Genomic DNA, 24,196 nt, shown 5'->3' on the forward strand with positions numbered 1-24,196 from the left:
TGACTCTGTCTTTAAGAAATGTTATATATGATTTTTATATGCTATATTAAGAGCAATATTTACATCTATTAAAAGAGTTATGATTAAGTGATGCATCCCCTGGAGGCAGTTAGAATTAAAAATATGATCTTCACGAAGTGGGTATTATAAAAAAATAAGGAAAACAGAAAAGACTATCTCTGGAAAGTTGCAGTTAAAATGATAATCGGGGTGTCCAAAACACCGGGGTTTGGTTTTGGTGTTTTTTTGAGGGGTGGTGGAGGTGAAAGTTTTTATGCTAAGAGCTTAAAAATTAATAAAGCAAGCATTTTCCAATGGCTCGCAAGTAGGAAACATGCCAGGGAGCACATAGCAGGCTTCTAGATGATCAGATTGTAAACAGCGTGTGTTGCAGGGCAACTAAAACACTGCACCTTAAACTGATTTGCAGAGAGAGACTAATGGTTGAACTGAATGACAACTAACACAAGCCATATGGAGTTATGCTATTCTTTATCACATAAAACAATATTCCAGTTATTGTTATATATCTTACTACTAATGTCTCAATCATACAAAATTGACATCTTACCTAACATGATGACAGCCTTCATAGTCATGAATCACACCAGCTCATTTGTGTACTGACCCATTACCACAGGACCCACCACCGTTTCAGCCATCAGTGACAGCGCTCAGTCATGGTCTCTCTTGTGGCCCAACAGGTGATGGGGTGAGGGTGCCCATGTGGCTGGTGGTGGTGGTGCTGGGTGAGTGTTGATGATCCCAAAGTACACTCTTACCAAACCAGATCAGGCTCCACACGTGCAGCTTCTCGCTTTGGTAGCTGGCTCCACCTGTGGTCAACTCTGGGCCACAAATGTGGCCTGGCACACCTAGTCCTTATTTTGGTGATCTCTGGTCTAGAAATCCCATGGGTGTCTCAGTCAAATATTTCCTCATTCATCTTGCCATTAGTCTATCAAGTTGCCATTGGTTTCCACCAGACAGTGTGTTTCTGAGTTAAACAAATCACCTTAAAGGCTAGCAGCTGTTTTTTGTTGTTGGTAGTGTACCACTCACTATCAAGCTCTGATTTGCTTGATTGTCTGGGGCAAAGTTGAGGTGGTAAGGGAAGGTTGTGCATGCTCTCCACAGGAGCACTCATGGAAGTTTAGGTAACAGCTTAGTAGCTAAACAAATTGTTTCTACTTTTGCTTACTGTGAGGGAGCCTAGGAAGCCTTTTGCATAAATACCTTTCTTTACACCACATGATTCTGAGGATCTGGCTTAATTTCAGTGGCACTAGAAGTCACCTCTTCTAAAAGAAATAAAAATATAAAATTGCAGCAAGCAATGGATCCAAAGAAACTTAAATATAAAACTATAGGCCATTAATTCTGTGATTTTTTTCAACCTTGTGTCGAAAGGAGGGTGCTAATGATGCTAATATTTTTAAACTACTTTGTCTGTTTCTCTATCTGGCAGAACTGGTGCAAATTAGTAGACGTGGATAAATCTGATACAATGGAGAAGAGTCAATATAGTTTTACAAAGAAGCCATACCTCACAATCGCATTAATTCTTCAAAGGAATCAGTACAAATACATACATATCACTGAAACAGAAAAAGTGGGTATCTGTAAATATTTTGACATTTTTTTCTTTTGAAAAGATGAAATTAAAAAGGCCTCATGTTTCAGAAAGCTGCCATAAGACAAAAAGCAAAGGATAGAAATGAAGTCAGTTTACACAACGGAGGGAGGTTAGCAATGGCCTTGCATGCAAATTTCCTTTGAGATGATGATTATCTGGTAAAGGGATATGGCAAAATTACTGATGGTTCAGAATCATTCAGGTCAGATAAAAACAACCAAAGGCTTGCAGAGGGATTACATGATACTGAATGGCTAGGTGATTAAATGGCAGATGATATTCAGTATTTGTTTACAAAAAGAAAAAACACTTTAGCAGATAAATCTTATGTTACTCCTTCCTTTTTGCATATTAGATGTCCTAAATGAGATGTTACCACTCAGAGCTGTCTACAGTAACTCACATATCTTTTTCTATGAAGCTCAAAAAAACTGTTCACTTTAGTTTTTGATTTTTTCATTGAAAAAGTTGAAATCATGTCAGCACTAAATATAAGTCCTTCTTGAATATTCTGAACATTATGGAACAGAACTTTGTCTTGGGAAATTCCTAACCATAATTTCACATAAATTAGGGCATTATTCTGAAGCACTATGTGATTTTACACTTGTCCTATCCTTATACTCTGTTCTTAAGGATTCTGTGCAGGCCACCATCAGAGTTGGATGAACTTAGAAGAGCCCTTAGTTTGCCCAAAATAGCAATTCTTATTATACTCTCTTATAATAATTTCATGCTAATTATGCATTAGAATATTCAAGATTATTTTTTTCCAGGAAATGAGAATCACTTCCCATAGTGAGATATTAATGACACTATATTTAGCATAACATAAAAATGGCCCTCATAGGCACAGAAATAGTAATCCAAAAGCTGGAGGCTAGTTTGAGATTCCATCTGCAACAGAGCAATGAACGCACCCCATCTCACTTTTGGGCAGGTGAAGGAATTCAGTGTGTTGGGAGGCAGGAATGAGTGCAGAGCCCGAAGGACAGATGCTTTTATCTCAACATAATGTCCAGCTACAAAGTAGCTGGCCCAGGAAGCGGTCTGAGGTGATTTATTCCCTTCAACTGGCCCAGCCCCAAAGCTGCTTGCACACCACCTCTTCAGCTATGCAGTCTCCCTACTCTTTGCTATCCAAACCAAACATATATGAAACCCATCATCTCCTTTGGCATAAATTTAAAGAGAGATTATATAATGAGAGTCTCTGTGTTGATTCAGGCTCAAACTGAGAAGGGCTCTGCAGGCATTAGGACCCGGGATGGGGCGTTTGAGTTGACTGTGCCTGATGAAACAGTCTCTCCAGATTAAGATCCAGAGTGGAAAGCCTGGCAGTATCTAGCAAAAACCTGAAGATAGGATAGTCCTGGGTAGGGTACATTGTTGTAAAGAAATGGTAGAAATGATACAGTACTAAAAAACTGTTAAATGGAACATAGAAATTGAAACAAACACGTCTGCTGTTATAATTCTGATCATGTAAGAATGATAAACAAATCTCATGATGATGGAGATCTGAAAAGTGAGATTGCTGAGATGCAGCGTAGAGAAAACAAAAAACACAGCTCCGATGTGTCTTTGAGCCTGCCTTAAGCAACCAATTCAAAATCAGTTTTCTATTTTTCCTTCTCTAAATACTGTAGAAATTAAGGGTAGAATCTAAAATGATCTCTTCTTGTCTATTAGAGAATACTGGAAATGCACTTAATATTCTCACTCAAAAGTCAGTACCAGAATGCTTATTAAATTGGTTTGGAGACCTATTGTGTAAACTTTGACTAAATATCTCCAAATATTAAATGCTTGCTTAAACTCAGAAGAAAAAAAAAAAGGAGGGGGTGAAGGGGGGGAAGTTAAACCATCAAAGCAGAAAGTACTTTCCTCATAAAAATGCACCAAACTGTCTTCTCTGAGAATCTGGGATGGTGAGGTTGTCTTTTTGGAATTAACTTTCTCATTTGTACTCAAAAATCCTATGTTGAATGTGATTAAAAAAAAAAGTTGTTTCTATATGAGATGCTGTAACTACTATGTTCTGTTTGTTATTACAGTAGATGCTTTTTATTAACTTCTCAGGAAATAATGGAAATACACTTGAAAACCTCTACATTTCAGAGCCCTAAGCTATATTCAGTGACCTTCTACACCACGTTAAGCTATTCACTTAGATTTCCCCATTAGCCAAAGGGAAGAAACTAGTGTTAAACAAGCTTTGTTTTTTCCCTTGTGTTTTTCTAGTTGATTGAAGATGTATTCAGTTTGTGGGCTGACGAGAAAGGTATGTGAAGAAGGTCAAACAGGTTACAAACATCTTATAAATCTTATGTTTCCTAGTTCTATAAGACTACGAGCAAAATGCCTTAATAGAAAAAATGCACCCTCTTTATGTTATTCCTTTACCTCTAAAGAAGAAAAATATATTTAATAGCTTTCTACCCCCTTTCATTTAGCTGCAATATCCTCTTCAAATTATCTAGGTCACTTAGGCCCATTTACCAGTTAGAGATTTTTAGCTTGCTGGTTGTCTTCTACTTCTGGAGAATTATCCTTTCTGCAATTAAACTTCCTGTCACATTTTGTTTGTTTGTTTGTTTTTTGCTATATAGGCTGTGCATATTTGAGGTGTACAAGCACAAAGTTTCTTAAGTCACTGAAAGATCCATGTTTAAAATTCTCTATAATTTTTGTTGGTTTTTTGTTTGTTTGTTTTTCTGAAAGGAGAATATTAGAGGACAGCATCTGATTAGGAGAAGTGGTATTGGGTATTGGTCTTGGTATGCAATACAGGTCTCCCTTGGTGTACAGTTAGACAAATTATGATGAATCTGTGTGCCTGTATTTTCCTTTCTAGCAATATGTCTGTTTCCTTCCCTAGTTGCAAAGGCAGCCTGCAGAGACAACTCTGCTGTCTCCAAGTATGGACTTTGATGAATTCATCAGTGGGGCACAATACAGAGATCTCTGAGCTGGGGTCAGTCATACTGGAGGTGGGAATCAAAGCTGCATAGCTACTTCATGTGCAATCAAGCTAGTTGTGGGGCAGTGTACGGCACAACACAACTGTGCCCACATGCTCCCCCGGAACGGGACACAATGTTGGCTGGTTGTAAAACATGTTGTAGTTGTGTAGACAGGGTCAAACACAACAGGCACCTAACTTTGGTTATGATTATTGGATATAGCGTTCATGCAAATATGGAGATATTCATACCAGCTAGCACTGGATGTGTAGCATTGCCTAAATAGGGAAGAAGTTACCAAGCTAGTCTTCCTAAGGTTCCTGTATAGTGGAATAGAGAGATGAGTGTATTACTTTAGAGAAAAATTGGTTAGTCTGAAAGCTTATGATAACTATGGCAATATAAGGAAATCTCTGCAAGTGAAGAATGCATCATTTTCTGAGTAATTATCTTATTGTTGATATTGCTAATGAATATACTGGTGATAGAATATGATCTGGTGCGTTCGTGAATTTGCCTTTAATTATAAACAGAAGGAAGGTATAAGTAATATAAAATTACATTATTTGCTCTATATGAATGTTTCATTAAATGTTAATATTTTAATTCAAAATGGTATCACATGCTTCATCTAAACTGAAAACTGTCATTCATTGTTACATATCTTAGCTACTAAATGGTAGTGGTCCAATTTGTGAAAGTAATTGCAATTTTAACAATGTGTGCATATGCTATTTTAAAAGCTTATACCATCATCTGAAATCATACTGTGAAATGTCAGAAGAGAAAGGATAATTGCATATTTGGTCTGCTCTGCAGCTGATGCAGTGGCTAGTATACATGAACTATATATGAAGCTCTCAGACTAATAAGAAAACTATGGAAAATAGTAAGTGTAATTACTAGTTCCTCCCACAATAAAGTTAAATAACTTCTTTTTTACTTCTGTATAGTCAATAAATTCAGATGATGATAGCACAGTTCACATTTTGGAATGGGAAAGAGGCATGGTTTAACATTTCATGATGTTATGGTTTGCTTATAGGCTGACGTGTTCCAGTCTTTGTCAAATAATTTTAAGATGCTTGATATACTTCAAAGTACAAAACATCTTCTCATGAATCTTACAATATAGTGGGTCACAGTTTCAAATGGTTGTTTCATATGATTTTATAATGTGAGTTTTAATATGCTAGAGAGAAATTTGGAATCTGTTACCTGATGAAAAGTAAACGTTTCTTTAAACATGAAATGCATTTCTAGTGTGGAAGGAGTCAGATTTAGTTATCTTACTTTTCAATGAAATATTCATAAATCTATTAAATGCCTTCATAGCATCCATATTTAATTTTTCAAGAAATTTCCAAAATTCAGTTATTTCACCTACTGAAAGGAGGAAAAGCAAAATTTCATAGGAGAAAAAAGGAAAAGCCAATGAGACTATAGCTGAATATAACTTGATTATACTGCAGATTTTGGTCCTGCAAACATACTTGCTCTGTAAGTGTTCTTTGCATGTAGTAAAAGGCAGAATATGTGTGTATTTGGTGGATTAGGATTTTAAAGTGTATTACAATATTTTACATGGATTTTTCACTTGGATTCCATTAGTTAGATCTCTTGGCTTATGTTCTTTCTCATGTGTGCAAGTATTTCTCAGTTATTTTGATAGTGACTTTTGCCTATGATGAACCTATATTTTGAGACCTGCAGTTCATCATGAAACTTATTTACTAGGTATTTTGAAATTCCCTATGAAATAATAGTAGTTGCTGAATTTAATTTCTCTTCAGGCTATAAGAAGACAATTTAGATGCTCACCAGAAAGATGTGAAGAGCTGTGTTCAGGCATAGACATGAAAGAGAAATACTTAAGTGGTCTTGAAAGCATAGAAGTATCTCCTAAAATAAAAAATGAACGATTACAGAGTGAAAATTGCTTGGCATAAAAAGGCTACATTTAAAATGAAAACACATACATGACCCTAAAACCCTGGTTGAAATACTGGAGAAACTGAGAAGAAGTCTTGGCATTAAACATAATCTAAAAATGTGTTTTAGTATCGTATGCGACTTTTGTAAGTCTGTTTCCATTTTCCAGTAGATCTCAAATGAACTTAACCCTTGTTTTTCTAGAACAAAACTTGTTTTCATTTTAAGTTTACCTGGTTTAAAATGAATCTGAGTGAATCTGAAAAGCAGAAGGATAATGACTTCCACGAGAGTATGTTAGTGTATTAGTGTATTTTTCCTGGAGCTTCAACTATCTGACTGTGGGCTAACACTGTATATTGCTCACCAGATAAAAAAGGAAGAGGATCCTGTGATCACCATTACACAATATCACTGCCCCTCTGGCAAAGCATGCCTAAATCTGTCAAGGCAACATGTAATGCAGGAAGAATACAGCTTGCTCTATCTAGTTTCAGTTAAGATAGAGATATTTCTTATTGTTCTCCATTGTATCTTTGGTATTCTCTGAAATTGAATGTCTCTGTTGTGTTTGTTTCATTTTCTCTTGATATCTAGAACTGAGAAATTCATTTCTTTGTGTATATATATACTCACACAAACTGTATAACATGCATATAGAATTGTTTCAGCATTCCCTTGTTGTTATGCTATGTGAGTCCAAAAGACAACAGATAACTCAAAACTTGTTTTCAGAAAAGAGACAATATGTTCACATGGTGTCATTAGTGAAGAAATACATCACATCCATAAAGCTATGGGAACTTTCATGCTTCTCTGCCTTCAGTCGTAAATAGAGTCGAGGCATTCAGAGGGTTGGCAGCTGAGTTGGAGAACCTGGTAATCCTAGCAATTGCAATACTAATGTTCTTCTGAATGCGTATGCTTGTACAAAGTATGAATGCACTAAAACAATATCAACTGATAGAAGGTCTTGTGAAAAACCTTTCAGTCTTTGAATTGTTTATCTTTTTTTTTTTAAAGCAGTTATCACCTGAGCAATGAGGAAAATTGCCTCATCCAAATTACTAATTAATGGACAATAAAACTCTTTGCATGTAAAGAGATTGACTCTCAACAAATTATTAAATACCAAGCTATAAAACTCTCCACATGTAAAGAGATCGACTCTCAGATCGTGAGTCTTCAATTCATGGGATACATGAATCAAAGTGTTCAATAAATTAACTGCAGTCAAGTTAAAATATAAATATTTGGGGATCCACGTAACACCATATCACTTTTGTAGCTGATGACATGAGTGGCAGTTAATGATTATCAAGGAAAATACAGTGATATTGATACTAAAGAAACAAAACATAGACTGTATTCATACTGAAAAATGTGAGCTTTCACCACCAACAATATCAGGGTGGTCAGTGCTTCAGTGCTGAATGGGTTTATCCATTATGGCTTGAAAATAGGCAATCCAACGTATATCTAAATATGAATGCAGGCAGAGTTTTAGAAGACTTTGAGGGCAATTTAGCCCCTCTCTCCAAGTAATTGCTTCTTAGTTTTAATCTCCTATACCTTGAGATCCTTTGTCTTCCATTACAAAATGGATTTTTCTAGCCTTATATAATATATTAATCTGTAATCACACATGTATTAGGGACACATCTAAGCAATGTTCTCCACTGAAACAAAGGAAAAGTTACACAGCTGGAAATGTCCATAGGTGTTTGCACTGTACTTTCAGCTTTTGAAAAAAAAGATTAATCTAATTCTCTTTGTGGTTGCAACAAAAAGTGGGGTGCCATTGTGCTTAATGCTGTACCTTCTTCTGCCTCCTTGGACCCCAAACCTGAAGGCAGCACTACATGTTTTATTCTGTCTTCGTATATCACAGGTATTTAAACGTTACCTTTATGGAGCTAAATACTGTAGATAAAACACTTTTGTTTCACAATCTAACTTTTGTGTATAACACAGACAGAAAATGAAGTTGTCTGAGGCACCACTAGTGCCTCTACACCTTGCAATGACAGGGCAGCAGTGAGGTCTGAGACTCCTAGAGAGTCCTAGCAGGAAATGTGTTTTGGTTTGGCTTTTTTTTGAGGTGAGACATGGGATTCGAATGAGAAATTAGTTGTCTTGTGTTCAGAGGATGACAATGAAGTCAGATATCTGTTTCTGCCAATTACAGAAATAGTCAATATTCCTGTCCTGACAGTAATTAGAACAAAACATGATGTAAGACCAGAGTAAAAGAATGAAGTAGTGAGAAGTGATGTGAGTCACTTCAATAAGACCACAAAATTGAAAAACAGTCTAGTCTTGTGCAAAACTAGATGTTTGGTAATTATTTGAAGGCTCTGTGTACATTTTTAGTGGATCCTCTTCTTGGCTGCATCAAATACAAACTGCATTTCTTTGCTTCCAAAGCCCTTTGCAGCTTCTCTCTGCCCTACCTGACCTCTAAATAACAAGAGAGTGAACTAACTCCTGCCTGTGATCAACCCATCCTGCCAGATTTTACTACCTACTTATTAAATTTCTGATCTCTACCTTTTTTGTATCTTATATCAGAAAATCTCCACATATGTATCTACAAGTCTACTTGATTATCATTCCTTGCTTAAGGACATCTTCAAGTGTTTAGGCATTGGGTGTTTGTTTGGTGTTTGTTTGGTTTTTCTTTTAGCATAATTCTTTCGGGTATGCACGCTATAGCTTTTGGGTATGTTGTTGCTTGTCTTATTTTCACCTTTTGCTCTGTTACATCTTTATATGCTGTTACATCTTTATTATTACTTGGATAGTGAGCTCTATAGGTCAGCACCTCTCTGGTGTTTTTCTCTTCTTTATGTTTATCCAGTGTGTAGCCCTGTGGGCTTCTGGTCCAAGATTGATTCTTACGTACTATGGTAATGCTAGTTATAATTTTAAATTGGATATAAGTGCTGCTATATGACTTGCAGTAGAAGTTATAAATATTGACCTTAGTACCTTGTTTGACTTTGTCTCAAAGAATATTCTCAGCAAGCTAGGAAATCACAGGCTAGATGAAACCAGGATAAGCATGCAAAACTTATTTTCTAGCCCAGTTGTGTGGCACAGTTGGGCTAGAATGGATATATTGAATGAGGCTTGCATGCTTTTTTCCATTATTTTCATCAGCATTTTGAAGAGTGAAAATAGAGAATACCAATATTAAATGACACCGAATTTATGGAGATTGTGGCAACTAGCAATCTGGAAGGTAGGATAAGATTTGGAAGGAACTATATTTTTGCCAGTTGAAGTAATGGCCGGAAATAAATGGACTGAATGGAGACTAGTGTAAAATAGCACACTGGACTAGGAATAGACAAGCACAGGGTATGGAATGACTCACAATTCGGTGCGCAGCTTGTATCACAAAGCAAGCACAAGGCAACACAGATACAAGTAAGGCTGTCACTGGAACGCGTATTGAGAGCTCTCTCTGAAAGTACATATGCATTTACCAAACACACGTCCTCTATTACCTGTAAAACACCTTGAGGGCCCTGTTCTGTGGGAAGGCCTCAGGGTGGTTGGTGCAGGGGTCACAGCCACTCCCAGCCCCTTCCTGAGGCGCGGCCTTGGGCCTGCGGCCCTGTCCTGGGGTGGGAGGGACTGGTGGATAATACTTGTCCCGGATTGGCTGGTGTGACCGCAGCTGGTGCCTCCCGATAGGCTGTGCCTGTTGTTGGGGCTCCCAGCCTGCCCTGGGGGAAGGCGCCGAGGGGTCACAGGGCAGCTGGGGGGTGTTACCCCGTTTCTGGTGGAAGGGGAGCTGGGCCGGGATGTACAGCGAGAGGAGGTGTGACGCTGGGATGGGGATGAAGAGGCACGTTTTGTGTAAGTATCGATGGTATCAGTTATTAATCCTTAACAGAGAGATACCAGTTATTTACGTATCATTATAAATACCATTCAGTCACTGTAAATAAAACCAGGCTGCAAACACGTGGCCTGGCACTTCCCTCCTATTTTTTAATCTGTGGCAATCAATTCCTCCTTGTAATGCCCTTCTAGCCTTGAAAGTGGTGTGAAAAATACTCTGTAAAGCCATGTTTTGTCTCTGTTCCAACATGCTGCGTGCCTTGCCGTACATGCTCAGTGCAAAGGAGATTTCTATGCCTTCCTGTACATACTCAGTTAAAAGGAGATAACAAAAGGCCCAAAGAGAGTTTGCCGAACTTTCCTGGGACATACATGCAGATGTAATGTGGAAATCATACTTTCTGCAGTGGCCTGGGAGTAACAGATGAGATGCCATGTTTCAGATAAAACATAAATGTGTTAGGTTTCTTGTGAGGCATAAATAAGATTACTCTATCCGGAGAGCCAGTTACGGCTGTAGCATGATTAAAGCAGACTGAAGTTATCTGCTGTAAGCGAAGCTCTGCAGTGGTATGCGTGTTCTCGAGCACTGGGCTTGGGCGTATTTTTGTGTTTGGCCAGAGGGGTGCATTGCTGGCGGCTTTCCCATGCAGCGGGAGCCTCTTGTCCGCTCAGCATGCATCAGGGTGCCCCGAACACAGAATTAGCATGTGGTTTCAACTTGGCCTTCCCTGGAGAGTTCTTTGATGCATGTGAGAAATTGTGTGTGTGTGTTGAGTCCCGTTTTTTTTTTTTTAAACCTTCAGAAATTTGTTATTTGGGAACCAAATTCTTACACGTTTGCTTCAGGAAATTGACCTAAGTGAGGAGATGGCATGCTAAATAAGCCTTCTCTAAACCAGTTGTTTTGGTTAGCTATTTGAAATAAAAGTTTCTTGTGCAAACACTTACCAACTTCTGCAATAAAAGACAAAGTAAGTAAAAGCATGGTGTGTCAGTTTGTTTTAACTCCCTACAGGAGCACTCCATTAAGAGCAGAACATTTTTTTTTTAAAGTTCTTTTTGCAAATTGGGTACTATAATATTTTGCAGTAGAGACTAGTTTCATTATTCTTACTGCAGAAACCAAAGTCTTTGATATTTACTGTTCAGCTGTTCTGACAGGGAAGAGTCAAAAATAGGTATCAGTATCTGTTCAAAATTCTGATTATCTTCTCGACTGTGCATTTTTCTTGTCAGTGGTGAAAGGTATGGGCTGGCCCTGGGGCTTCCAGTCTGAGTCAGACTTTCTGTTTATATATTAAGGAGTAAATTTATATTTTGTTATTTTTAAAAGTTCCTGGTTCTCTGGAACTATTTATCAAGAGATCAGAAGGATTAATGTCTCCATTCTCTTGCACCTGAACTACAGTTGTTCAGTGGTTTCTGTGTTTTCAGAGACTTTCCTGATCTTTACGTTACAAAAGAAGAAAAATAAAATGACAGGAGGCTAGAGAAGCAGAGGCTTTGCATACCAGTGTGCTTCCAACCCCACTTTCCTCCATCTGTCTGTGTCACAGGAATGGAGGATGATATTGACTTTGTTATGAATGAATGAAATGTGTGGATAGCAGCCTCAGTAATATAACATTTTACAACTATTTTACTGTATTGGTTTAGAGTGACAAGTACAACTATTTTGCCGTTAGCACAGCCATCTGTCTGGCAGGCTAATCCCTCCGAGTTGTAAAAGTGTATCCCCATGGTATGTGTATCCTACAGTAACCCAGGTGGTGGCAAACAGCCATTGGTTTTCCCTGGGGATACAACTCGCACTGTGTCCTCCAACAGGACTTCTGTGAAAGCTCTGACAGGCACATCTTCCTGCTTTAGGCCTATGGGGATGGGCAGCTGGGCACATCGTCCAGATTGGCAGTGACCAGTATTCTTGCTAAGAGATTTCTTTCTCAGCAATTTTGCTTTAGCATAGAGTCTTGCATAAGTTCAGTTCTACTGCCATGCTATACTGTGAGATCTGAAGATGACTTGTGGGAGTGGAAGTGGGGAAGGTATGCTTTGGAGGGGTCTCCATGGAGGGATTCTGTTGGGATGAGGTGTTTCTACGCAGAAGAGAGTGTGCAGTGGCTACATTTTCTGGTTTGGTCAGGCATCTTCTGCTGGATGCAGAGAGGCTCTGCAAAGCAGGACATATACAGTTTTAACGCATAAAGCAATTGTATATTGGCTAGCACACAAGTTGGATAGGATTTATTTGGCCAAGCAGAAGCACCACCGCTGAGGCCCCAAAGCGTCTGGCCTGGCCTGGTAGACACCAGTCAGGTGGGGAAGAGTCAACCCCTGTGGCTTGCAGAGGCGGCTCCTCGGTGCGGCTGAGTTACTGTCTTCCCCCGGCCTCCTTAGCATGGGTGACAGTGACAGCTGGACCTCACCAGTCCTGACCATCCGTGGCCAGTGCCAGCCTGCCTCCAGCGTGTTTTCTCCTGTAGAATTTTGTACCTTTCCGTGGCGGTTTTTTCCCTTTTGACTCCTTCAGCTACTAAATCCCCTCTGAGCAGTCCTAATGCTGCTGTCTGTACTTTTTACCTCTGTTATCTTTTGACAGACATTTTCTTTGTTTTTTTCTCAGTAGTCTAAGTCCATGTGGCATAGCCGTGGGGCCTTGGCACTCAGGTACCTAAATCTGTGGTGGGGCTGGGGAGAGCCTTATGGAAGAGGCTGTGCAGAGAGGGGGTGTACAAGGGACAACTTCTTCACTGCTCTTTGGTTTTGTGTTGAGTAATTTCCAGAATGTTTTGTATCATGTTAGACATGACAGGATCCTTCTGAAACACGAATATTTAGGTATGTCCAGAGACATTGCTAGACGATGATATAAGAATGTAAGGTCTGCGATGCTATTCCTGACCAGAGGTCTTCTGCCTCCCGTTCTTATCCGTGAATTTCTGAGTCTTAAGGTAGATTTGAAGAATGTGGCGTACGTAAAAGATCCTTTCTTTTGGCTATCACAATAAAAGCATCTTCCAAATATGCTGCATAAAATTCTTAGGTCAGAATTTGTTCCTGATTTTGATGAAAGAATACTTTACTGGTGCCTCACAACTCGGTCTTGTCCCAGAGAGACCCTGAATCCCATTCTTTTACTTTTTGCTTCGCTATTTTAACTCAGAACTCTAGCCAGAGGTTGAAGGGTATGAATTTCAGCAAAGTTTATGTCTTTGTATAAAGTTCTCTGTTTATTATCTCTGTCTTTTTATTAACTATAGCTTACTGTTACTTAGAAGGTTAATACTCTGGTATTTTCATTTTTAATGATTGTTTGGGATATTTTCCTGTTTGGGAAATGCTAGTATAGCAACGTGGAAGAAATGATGGAACTGAGTCAGAAGGTGGGAGGAAAAAAGTGGGTTTTAAAAACAATAATGTTGAGGGTTAATTTCATATAGCATTACAACATACAGTTGCAAAGAAGGTGCCAGCAAACTTTCCCAAGTATTGTTTTTTTCTTATGGTAATGATCTTTCATATTGCAGAAATTCCAAGGTGAATTAGTAGGCAAATGCTGCTTTCTAAGATTTATTCTCGCTCTGCCTTTGTAATATCTAGTTTTAGTGTTGTTTTCATACTGGCTTAGATCACTTTCTCATTGCAATATTTGCATTAAAAATGTTTCTCTTTCATTTTTTCTTTAATCACAGGTAGCTTTGTTATAATGTTTAAACTGTGACTAACACTTCTTGTTAACACTTAATCCTTTAAATGATACTTTGAAATTGTTTAAATCAGTATTTTAAATTGAACAAGGCCTTAGAGGTACTCTGTAGAACTGTATCATTAACCTATAATTGTATATTGCATGAAGTACTTTGTTTTCATTACTTTGGAAAAAAAAGTAATGACCTTGCAATTGACTCCTCTATTTCACATTTTCATCTGAGCTTTAATACCATTAGAAGTAACTGCTTGCGTTGACCACAGAAGGAGTCAAAGAAGCAATGTACTGCAATCAAACCTAATTCAGTTTCAAGCTAACAAAGTTAATATTAATTGGTGATTTACCAAGTCAAAGGCCTCAGTTAAATAAAAGTCGAGACTGTGAAACTCCTTTTTCTTTTTGTAGATTGCCAGACCTGTTTTTTAAAATATACCATGCTGAATTTTGATTTTTCACATCAGGATACGTAACACTTGAATAACCAGTAGGTCTGTACTGCCTTAAATATTAATCTAAACTGTTTAAAGTGGGTATTGAGTGTGGAAAGTTCTTGTTAGTGAGAAAGCCCCATTTCTTGCAGAAGTTATTTGGGAAATATTCTAAAAAAATACTTTTTTTTTTTCCTTATTTGCCTAGAGCGTATTTCTCTTCAAAGCCTGTCAGTACTAAATAATCATCAGGCCCCACAGTCTTTACTCATGTTGATAGGCAGCTTGAACAGCCGGGTGTGCCTCCCATTCATCTGTTCCCAGTATCATCAGGCACAAGGAAGGCAGAGCAAACTGTCCAAACTGGATGTCATTTCAGGAAGACTGGGACACATGAAAGCAGTAAGTAATAACGACTTAGCTGGAGGACTGAGCATTCTGTACCACATGAAAAATGTGCTCTGCTTAAAACCATGAAACTTGGCAGATAGGCTTAGGATTTGCTAAGGCACAGAACAAAAGCAAACATGGTCCTTTCTGATTGCCTGCTGTAGAAAACAGAGTTCTTCAGCAGAAACTGTTTTGATTCCAGATTTCCACAGGTTCTTAAATCATGGAAAGAAGAAAGTTTTAGCAATGTTATACAGATGGCAAATGTCAGATTTTTTTTTTTTCTTCTACAAACTAAAGCAGGATCTATTTGTCCTAATCTCAGTTTCCAGAAAATAAAATGACTAAGAAGGTTCTTTTTAAAGTTTATGGGCTGATGGGGGAAAAAAAAAAAAAAAAGTGGAGATGAAGGGGCAAATGGGCAGAGGTAATTTTTGAAATACCTTCAAGGTAGATTCAGCTTGGGAAACTTATCTACAAATATATAATCCAGGGAGAACAGCAGCTGAATGATCTACAGGTTTTCTTCTTTATTTTTCTGTAATACACGTGCTTGTAGTCCAAACAGTCAGGAGATGGGGTAGGAGTAACTCCCAGCATAGTCTATCTGTGTTGGCACATTTATTGATCATGAAATATAAGATCAGTAACCACCGTCTCTTACAGTGAAAACCTTTGTGAATACTTGGTTATGTTAGTGAAGTAAAGGATAAATTTCAGCTCTTGACTGGAGAAGCCTAAGCCATGTTGTTTTCCTTTGAGTGGGCTTGTGGCACAGTTTGTTTCCCCAGGCCTGATCTAGCTGTTCTCAGTCATCTCGAGAAACTCCAGAAAGGGCAAGCTGGCAGCTGGGCTCAAGCAGGCTCTGGAGGGTAAGAACAAGTACTAGTGTCTGCCTTCTGAAGTGGTTTGAAAGGGAAAATAAATGAAAATTCCTTTGTATCCTTTCAATTTGAAATAGGCTCGTGCCTGTCTTTTGTGCAGTGAACTAGAGCAAATTTGGGTCATCAATATTCCAGGTACAAGGAGAGGATACTTTCATTTTGCACATCTTTAAAAACAGCATGTTGCCTTGCTCCCTGTTGTTCCTATTTTTAACTGTTAATTAAATCCACTGACATTGCAGCTGTTTAGGTTATTAATAGTATCCCTGATATTTGAATATAATTATATTGCTAATATTTTTATGATCTCACTAAATAGTTTTTACACTGGACTAAAATATGCTCCGTTTAAAAGGCAAGATGGTATATTCAAGTCATGGATGTTGTAATTAAAACATGTCTTTTATAGTTAAAGCTTTGGTTTGAATTTTAATATAATGTAAGATACAAAGGATTTCAGAATCAGGGGTTTTTTTGTTGTTGATGTTCCACGTAGTTCCATGATGACCCATTCATAGAGATGCACAAATGTCATTAATAGCCTGAGGGCTGGCTCTTTGAACGTTTGCTTAGCTCAGTGATCGCACACAAATATATCACCATATAACTGAATGGAGGGTATGTTGGGGAAATGTTGGCCAGCTTGAACATGAGAAGACAACCGTACACTTAGGCAATGTGTAGGAATTTCTGTCTTAATCTGACAGATGATGAAACTGTTAGTTCGAAAAGTCTTTTTAAAAATACTTGTAATCGTGCTTGCAGTTCCATAGTTTCTTTGAAGGGAAGGGTTGTTTGTTTAATGTATTGCTTCTGATAAATGTGGTTTTTTTATAAGTAGCTTTCTTCTCCAGCACTGTCATTTCCTAATGAGCTGCTTCTGTGATGCCACAGCCTAATATTTAGGTTGTTCCATTTCAACAGCAAAGAAATCTGGTATTGTCATAAGCACTACGCATTAAGCAAATGGATAAGACTGACATAGCTGCTATGCGTACACAATTTTCTTTCCTGTCTCATCATGTCTTTGCTGATAACAAATGTAGAAAAGCTGTTTGAAAGGACAGTGGATTTGTGGTAAAGCTGTTAGTAGTCTGCTAATGTAGCACAGAATGCTTATAAAAAGATTTAAAGAACTTAGTAATTTAATACACTTATTCAAGCTTGTAAAATGGAATTTTGCGGTTCTGAATATATTCTAATATTTGGAAAAGACTGAGTATTGGAATCAGTTAATACCAACATTATATGTCTGTTTCTGGGAGAAGTAACAGATAATTGTCATATAATTACAGAGATGAGAGCACTTCATGCCTGTTTCACTTCTTAAAGGCTGACTCTTGTGATTCTCACAATACATGAAAGAAAGATGTGTCAGTCTGGCCAGCAAGTTACCTTTAAAGCAAGACACTACCAGGATGTTGAGACTACTTTTAAGGAGAGTTTTCAGTCTTGATCCAGTAAGCTATTACATTGAGGCGAATGTGTGGAGTACTCTCTGTTATTATAGTATTATGTTTGTTATCTCTGAGTGTTTTATACAATACTTCATGAGGAACTGACCAGAGTGTAAGTCCCAGTGCGGACTCTCAGCTCTAAAAAGACTAGAGGAATGGATTGTGGCAGCAGCTGAAGATTTGTAGTCTCTGTGCTGGGAAACAAGACAATGATGCTTTATCATGATACTATTTTTTTGTTGTTTTGCACATCACCCCACCTCTGCAACCACATAAATGCTCTTAAGATTAAATTGAGAAAAGTTGGGCTGGATCTAATAATGAAATAAAACATGCAGCTTGGGAGGGAAAACCTGACACTTTATTCCAAGGTGCTCAATTCTTTGGGTAACTTTATGTGAATAGCATTTAGCTTTGGATTAGTATGTATTCAAATACAGATGTTTTAATTGCAAGTACTACTGGAAAAGATCTTAAAGGAACAATCATAATGCAGAAAAAAAAAACAGTTTTGGGAGCTGACCATAATGACTATAGACAACTTAATGTGATGAATAGCATGCATTTTCCATATATAAAACCACTAGCATTATACAAATGAGGATCATCTAGTGCAAAGCCCATAAACTCTACAGAACAAGCTATAGAGTAACTTCTTAAATAATTTAATGAACCTTTTGTAAACAAGCTGCAGTGAGCAGGGCCTTAATGGCTCTGCAAATATGAGGTTTTCTTTGGATAAAAATATACTGAACCTGGAAGTGGATTAATATGTAGATTTACAGAAGTGTCTCTATTTTTAATTTGAAACTTTAGATAATACTGTATTTCATTTACCTTATATGAAAAGTTACTGTGTTTCTATAATAGGCTAAGTTGTTATACAAAAGTAAACAATTATAAAAAGTAAACTGAATTAGGCTTATTGCCATAAGGAAAAAAAAAATAACAAACAGTAATTTACAATACCTCCAGAATTATATAACCCATTTTTGTGACAAAAAGGACCAATTAATATTAATATACCAGGTCTCTCTTTAGCCCATTTATATGAAAATATTTTTTGGTGTCTATACGCTAATTCTGAAAGTCCTGAGAAGGACAAAAATCTTGATTCTGCAGACTCACAGCAATCTTCTCCAAATGATCATACTTTATGATTTCAAACAGAGAGTTTTAGTAGACAACTAGGATAGATGTTCCTATAACTTAATATCCTTGCTCCTGTGCATTTTTGTTCAACCGAATTGTAGTTCACTACAGAGAGTAACATCAGTTGTGGTGCTGCAAATCTGTTTTCCTGCTCTTTACTTAGTAAGGTCAAACAGCCACAACACCAAAAAAAAAAAAAAAAAGAAAGGCATCTTCCCACATCTCCTACATTTCAGTGCTATGATATCACTTTATCACTTGTATCGGTTCATAATAAAAAGTGAGAAATTCATTTTCTTAGATTGAACATTTGCACAAGTCATGTTATGGGATTAAAACGTTTTTCACTTCAGCCTTTTGTTTTTGTCTGCTTTATTCTCGGAGCTGTTATCATGTGCGTGTTTCTAAATTGCATCTGAAAAACTATATTAAGAGTTCTGTTAAAGTAGAGAAATGAAACACTTAAAAGTTGTGAAACTCAAGAATTAAACCTGCTTGTATAATCTTAATTTTGGCCTCCCTATGCTTATGCACAATTGCACGTTATTGAATTAGAGAACCACATACTGTTTTTTTTCCCCTAGGAGTTACACTTCATTCAGTGCACAGGAGGTATAATGCTTACTTGATGATTGCTGCCTTCATCTTTTTGTTTCATTTTCACTGTTCTGTGTCTGGCCGTAGGCTTCATTTACTGCACCCTAATCAAAGCATGCTCTGATGACAAAATTAATACTTTCCTTTGGGTTTTTCTGTGGTTCTTACCACTTTAGGTCCGAGTAGTTCAAAAGTGTTACTAGTCGTCATCTTTACAGTACACAGTTTTCATTGTGGAGACAGTATTTCAGATGAGTAGTTGAAATACTAAAAAGCAAGATACAAAAAGTATCTGCTGATTTTGGGTGCTGCGGTTGTAAAGAGTTGTGCCTGATAGTTCAGAGGATTTTTCTGTTACATAACACTTTATCTGTTCCAGGCAGAGATCTTTTTAGATTCTAACAGAAGCAATGCGTTTTCAACACTTCTTCAAATTCAGTACCCAAAAGATCAAGAGCACATAATAGTCACCCTTAGGGGGCTCCTTTAAATGATATAATGTGCAGGAAGAGAAGAGGTAGAAGCCAATCCCTCAGGGCAGCACTATCTATAGGATTATTGTTTCATTTTACATTTGCCACATGGCTTCCACTCTCAGCAACAGTTCAGAGAAGGGCACTATGGAAAACAGCTTTACTATGTAACCCGGATTTTGTGTCCAGCTGAATGCCAAGAGTAGATCCATTCTGTTCACTGATTGGGGAAATGATGTGAGGTAAAAAATAAATTCAGTTTAGGGTTGTATCATGATGCATGACTGCCCTGGCAGTGTGCAGTAGTAAACATTCTGCTTTGAATGTGGGAAGAAATCAGACAGGAAAGAGAAGAGACATAAAGTGTCTTACTAGAGTCTCCTTACCTGAAAGAGGGAAGAAGAAGAAAGTGGGACTCTGTGTATGAGGGAAGGCAGACTTGCAGTAGTTAAGCAGAAGAGTTATGTGAGATGGTGCAGGTATTGGGGCAGTCTCTGATTGTCTGTACCCGTCAGACAGATTGGTCCCATCCTCCAAAGACCTCCCATTGATGGTTGGTCTACTGACTCCTTTCTGTTCTTTCTTAAATAGCAGGCAGCTCTTTCCTCTCTTTCCAAATTTCCTGTTTCACCATATTCCTAGACCACATCTTATTTTCTCTCTGTCTTTTTCTACTCGGGCAGTTGAAAGAGACCACTCCCTTCTCAGTTCAGCATGGGTGTTGGAAGATAGCTGGAAGGCAGGCTTTCTGCCCGCGGTTTCCTGCCTGGTTCTGGTCTGGCTCAGAGCTATCAGGAGGGACTCAGAAATACCAGGAAAAGCCTTGCTAAGCTCCTGCAATCTTGGGCCAATAAGTGCTTAGTTTCTTTCTGTTGCTGGTAGGTCAGGTGTTAGTGAGTTTTCAAGAAGTTCAGCTGTTTGTCTTGACTGTGTGTTTTAAAAATGTGATAAGCCTTTAAAAATTATAATTTTCAGCCTCTGTTTGGCAAATGGGACAGATTTTCATGGGTATGTGAAAAGCCACATTCGCTGTACAAAAGTCTGTAACTCCCTCCTGCCTAATCTCCCTGCTCCAGATCAGTGAAAAAGCAGAGCTGTTCACCAGCCATTTTTTAACATATGCCAGATATTTCTGAAGACCAGCAAAGCTGTTTGGCAGCATAATTCCCCTTTCATTTTTGCCTTGTTCACCCTTTACTCTAAAAAACAAACAAATAAACAAAACAAACAAAAAAAACCACAAAACCCACAACGTTCTCTGCCTTGGATGTCAAAGACAGCGGAAAAATTATTACCTGCAGTTATAAGCAGTTAAAACTGGGTTAATAAAATATGAAATATCACATGATATTAACAATAACCACTCCTGTCTATATTCCTGTAGTATTACTAAAGTTTTTATCTGAGATTGTGTCAACTATAAGTGGAGTAATAATATATGAGATATTAAAATATGTACAATATATGGAAGTGAAACAAGTCTATGGGATTTCCCACTATACAAGTTTTTTAAAATAACACTTTTATTTGTATTATTTAAAAACTTACTTGGCCCCTTGAAAAAAGATAGCTGCTTTGAGTGCAATAATATTTGCGTGCAGCTTCATAGCAGTGTTTCTTCTTGATATATTTTATTCTTCAAAGAGATGCACCATACCATGGTACCTGGAGTTGCTAAAGGCTGAAGAAGGAAAGGGAAAGTGTGTCTTTACATGCCAAATCTGAGGAGTGCAGAAGAGCCAAGTAGAAAGTTTGCCGTTCTGTTATTTCTAATTGGTCTATCAATATTCTTTGAATGTTGCATTGATCATAGTGTAATGCGAATGCTTTGGGTTTGGGGTTTGGGTTTGGGTTCTTTTGGTAAAGCGTTTCAAACAACATTGTACAGTACACTTCGTGGCTTCTCCTCTATTCCATTATGCATTGCAGTTAAGGTGATACATAGCCAATACATAGCCAATAAAACAGAATAGGAAAGCAGGGCTGCTTTTTTTTATTTTTTTTTTTTTTAGCTCTGGTTCTGTTTAAGCTTGAGAATTAACATAGAATGTTTTTTTTAGTTTGTTTGTTTTGTTTTTAGTACCTGTGAACACATCTTGAATTTTTAAAATATATTTAAATATGTTTTGAAATGCTTTAGAATTTAACATGTTAATTTTACATCAACCAAAGCACATTTGGGTTCAGATTTACCAGGGATTCTGTAAACTCACATTTTTGCTTTGAGTTAATCTCATTTGTAGGTGCTGACTACCTTGGAATTAGAAAAAAAGGTAGAAATTTACAGCAGAAACCCTAAGAGATCAGCTCACCTGACCTGTGGGTTTAAGTTTTATGAAACATTGGTCTTGTGAAATCTGAACTTCAGCTGAGCTAGCTCAGCTTTTAACTGCAGCCCTGAGACTTGAATTTGATTTGAATCCTTATCCCATGACTAAGTGATCCAGGTCCCATTTATTGAAAGTTTATCTGTGAAAGTGGTAGTATACTCCCTAGTTAGGAGGGGAAGAAGAAAAGGTGAAAACAGTTAAGACACCTGTGACAGCTAGATTTTCTCTTGCAGCTGGCCAGAACACAATCCAACTAATGATCTGAGAAACAGTTTTCCTTTTTTTTTTTTCGATATAGCTCATTGGCAAGCTTCCTGCAGTAGCTGCTTTGACAGATCTAAAACTGCCTCTGTCTTTATCCCATGGTCTAGCTGCTGCCAAATTCACTGGCCTTTCTTGTTCCAGTGGACATCATAGTGCTTTACTGAATTCTGGGGAAGTAAAATTCACTGAAGTGGACATACCTGAAGTTAGGCATGAATTTTTCTGAACATTCATTATGCAGTGAGCAATAAAGTTCTCATATTCTTTCCAATTTATTCCTTTTAAATAATTTGTATTTCTACCTTCTGTCTATTTCTTATGGCCAGCCACGAGGGATCTCTGCACATCCTTTGCATGGCATGCTTTGCCATATGTGAGCATTGAATTTGAAATAGGATGCAGAAAGTTACAAAGCTTTTGCTGTTGTTCCCAACTGAAGTGCAAATTATGTTGAGGATCATATGAAAAAGGAGCAGATTACCAACTGAAAACTAGAACTGTTGTACCTCTGTGGTATGGGCGTAAGAGGGAGAAAGGCAGTATGAAGTCTTGGTCAGGTGCGGTTTGAAAGATGGGAATGCAACTGGTTTTTGTATGGGGTGCAACATGAATGCAGGGGAGAGTAAAGAGCTCAGCTAATTAGGTGGCAACTCGGCACTGCGTACTACCTGTAACCATCATTAAGATGCTTGCACATACAGTCATCTGGTTGGTTTGTCTCATTTAGCTAACCAGCAGCTTGTTTATGAGGCCAGAAAATTATAAGAGGAATGGAAAATTGGCAAAAAAAAAAAAAAAAAAAAAAAGCAGGGAAGCTGCATTTCTGTAGCGTAGTGTTGAGAGTCTGGACAAAATGACTCCATACCTAGAAAAATTACACTACATTTTTTTATGGCATTGATAGTTATGGAAATCTAAGAACAGGGTGTTCTTCTAGATAGCTTAGATGAGTCCTGTTACCGCTTCAACACCTGAAATAATAGAACATCTTTGCAAAAACTCCATGTGCAAATACAATTTTTTGCCAGAAACATTTTCTTTTTTCTCTCTCTCTTTTCTTTCTCTCTCTTTTTTTTTTTTTTTTTTTTTGGTAGCTGTTTGCTTATAATAGCAGCTGTCTGCTACTGCAAACTGTGTCAGTGTGGACATGTATCTTTCCTATACTTACAGTGCATCCAAACATCATCTTAAAAAAAGAAAAGACCTGTTTGTTACTGAACAAACAAGAGATGGACCAGAAGATGCAGTAAGAAAGGGAATGGAGGAGATTGGGATGCCAACTGAAATAATGTTGAGGCAGACTGGGACTGGGATTTGGGGAGGAAAAAAATGGAAATTGATTGCCTCAGATGAAGGAAGACCGGGCTGATTGCTCAGAAGATTTAGGCACAAAGAAGATGAAGAAGGCTCTTCCTACCTTAATGAAGAGACTGGGAAGGTGGCTAGGGAAAAAGAGTTGAGAGATGTATTGCATAAGAAATTGATATGCAGAGTGGAAATCAACACTGTAATCTGGTGTCACAGAGCCCAGGGTAGCACCTACTTAAGTCTGACAGGGAGTCTGTGAAAGCAGATTTTACAATGAGAGACTGGATGCAGATGGAGAAATGGTATGGAGTAGTCAGCTGGGATCTAGAGAATATACTGGAGGGTTGTTCCATGGTCAACAGAATGAGCACCTAAAATTCAGATCCTTTACTTGTGCATCTTCTCCTAGAGGAGCCTCCTTTTCTGCCTCCCTCCGCCTCTCTTCCAGTGCTGAAGTCAGCTTTTGAGGATATGTTCTTTTGTTGTCAATGGTCTGATTCAGAGCCCATTCTAACACCAGCTGGATCATGAATTGTTTCCCAGATAACTTACCTTTCTCTCAAGTACTGATTTTCTATATCGACATTCAAAATTGCCATGTGGTTCATACAGGTTTTACAGTTTCTTCTTGTTACATTATTTTATTTATGTTTTTAAAGCATTTTGGCATCCATGATTCAGGAGGACTATACCATGGAAAGTATTAGAGACACTAAAAGATTAACATTAAAAATGAGCAAATACTGGCTTTACAGGCTGTTGAGTGGAAAATATTTTAAGATAAAGATTGGGGGGGGCAGTCAGTATTCTTATAG

The 24,196-nt window shown here is 37.8% G+C and overlaps 1 protein-coding gene across 6 annotated transcripts in view; it reads left to right on the plus strand.

The window, feature by feature from the left end:
• DMD (dystrophin) overlaps positions 1-24,196 on the plus strand; it is a 1,304,666-nt gene that overhangs the window by 311,236 nt on the left and 969,234 nt on the right. The window lies entirely within an intron of this gene.

Source organism: Nipponia nippon, unplaced genomic scaffold (assembly GCF_047370975.1).
Source record: "Nipponia nippon isolate SJK-2023a ecotype South Korea unplaced genomic scaffold, ASM4737097v1 scaffold_2, whole genome shotgun sequence".
In the NCBI taxonomy this organism is placed as follows: Eukaryota; Metazoa; Chordata; class Aves; order Pelecaniformes; family Threskiornithidae; genus Nipponia; species Nipponia nippon.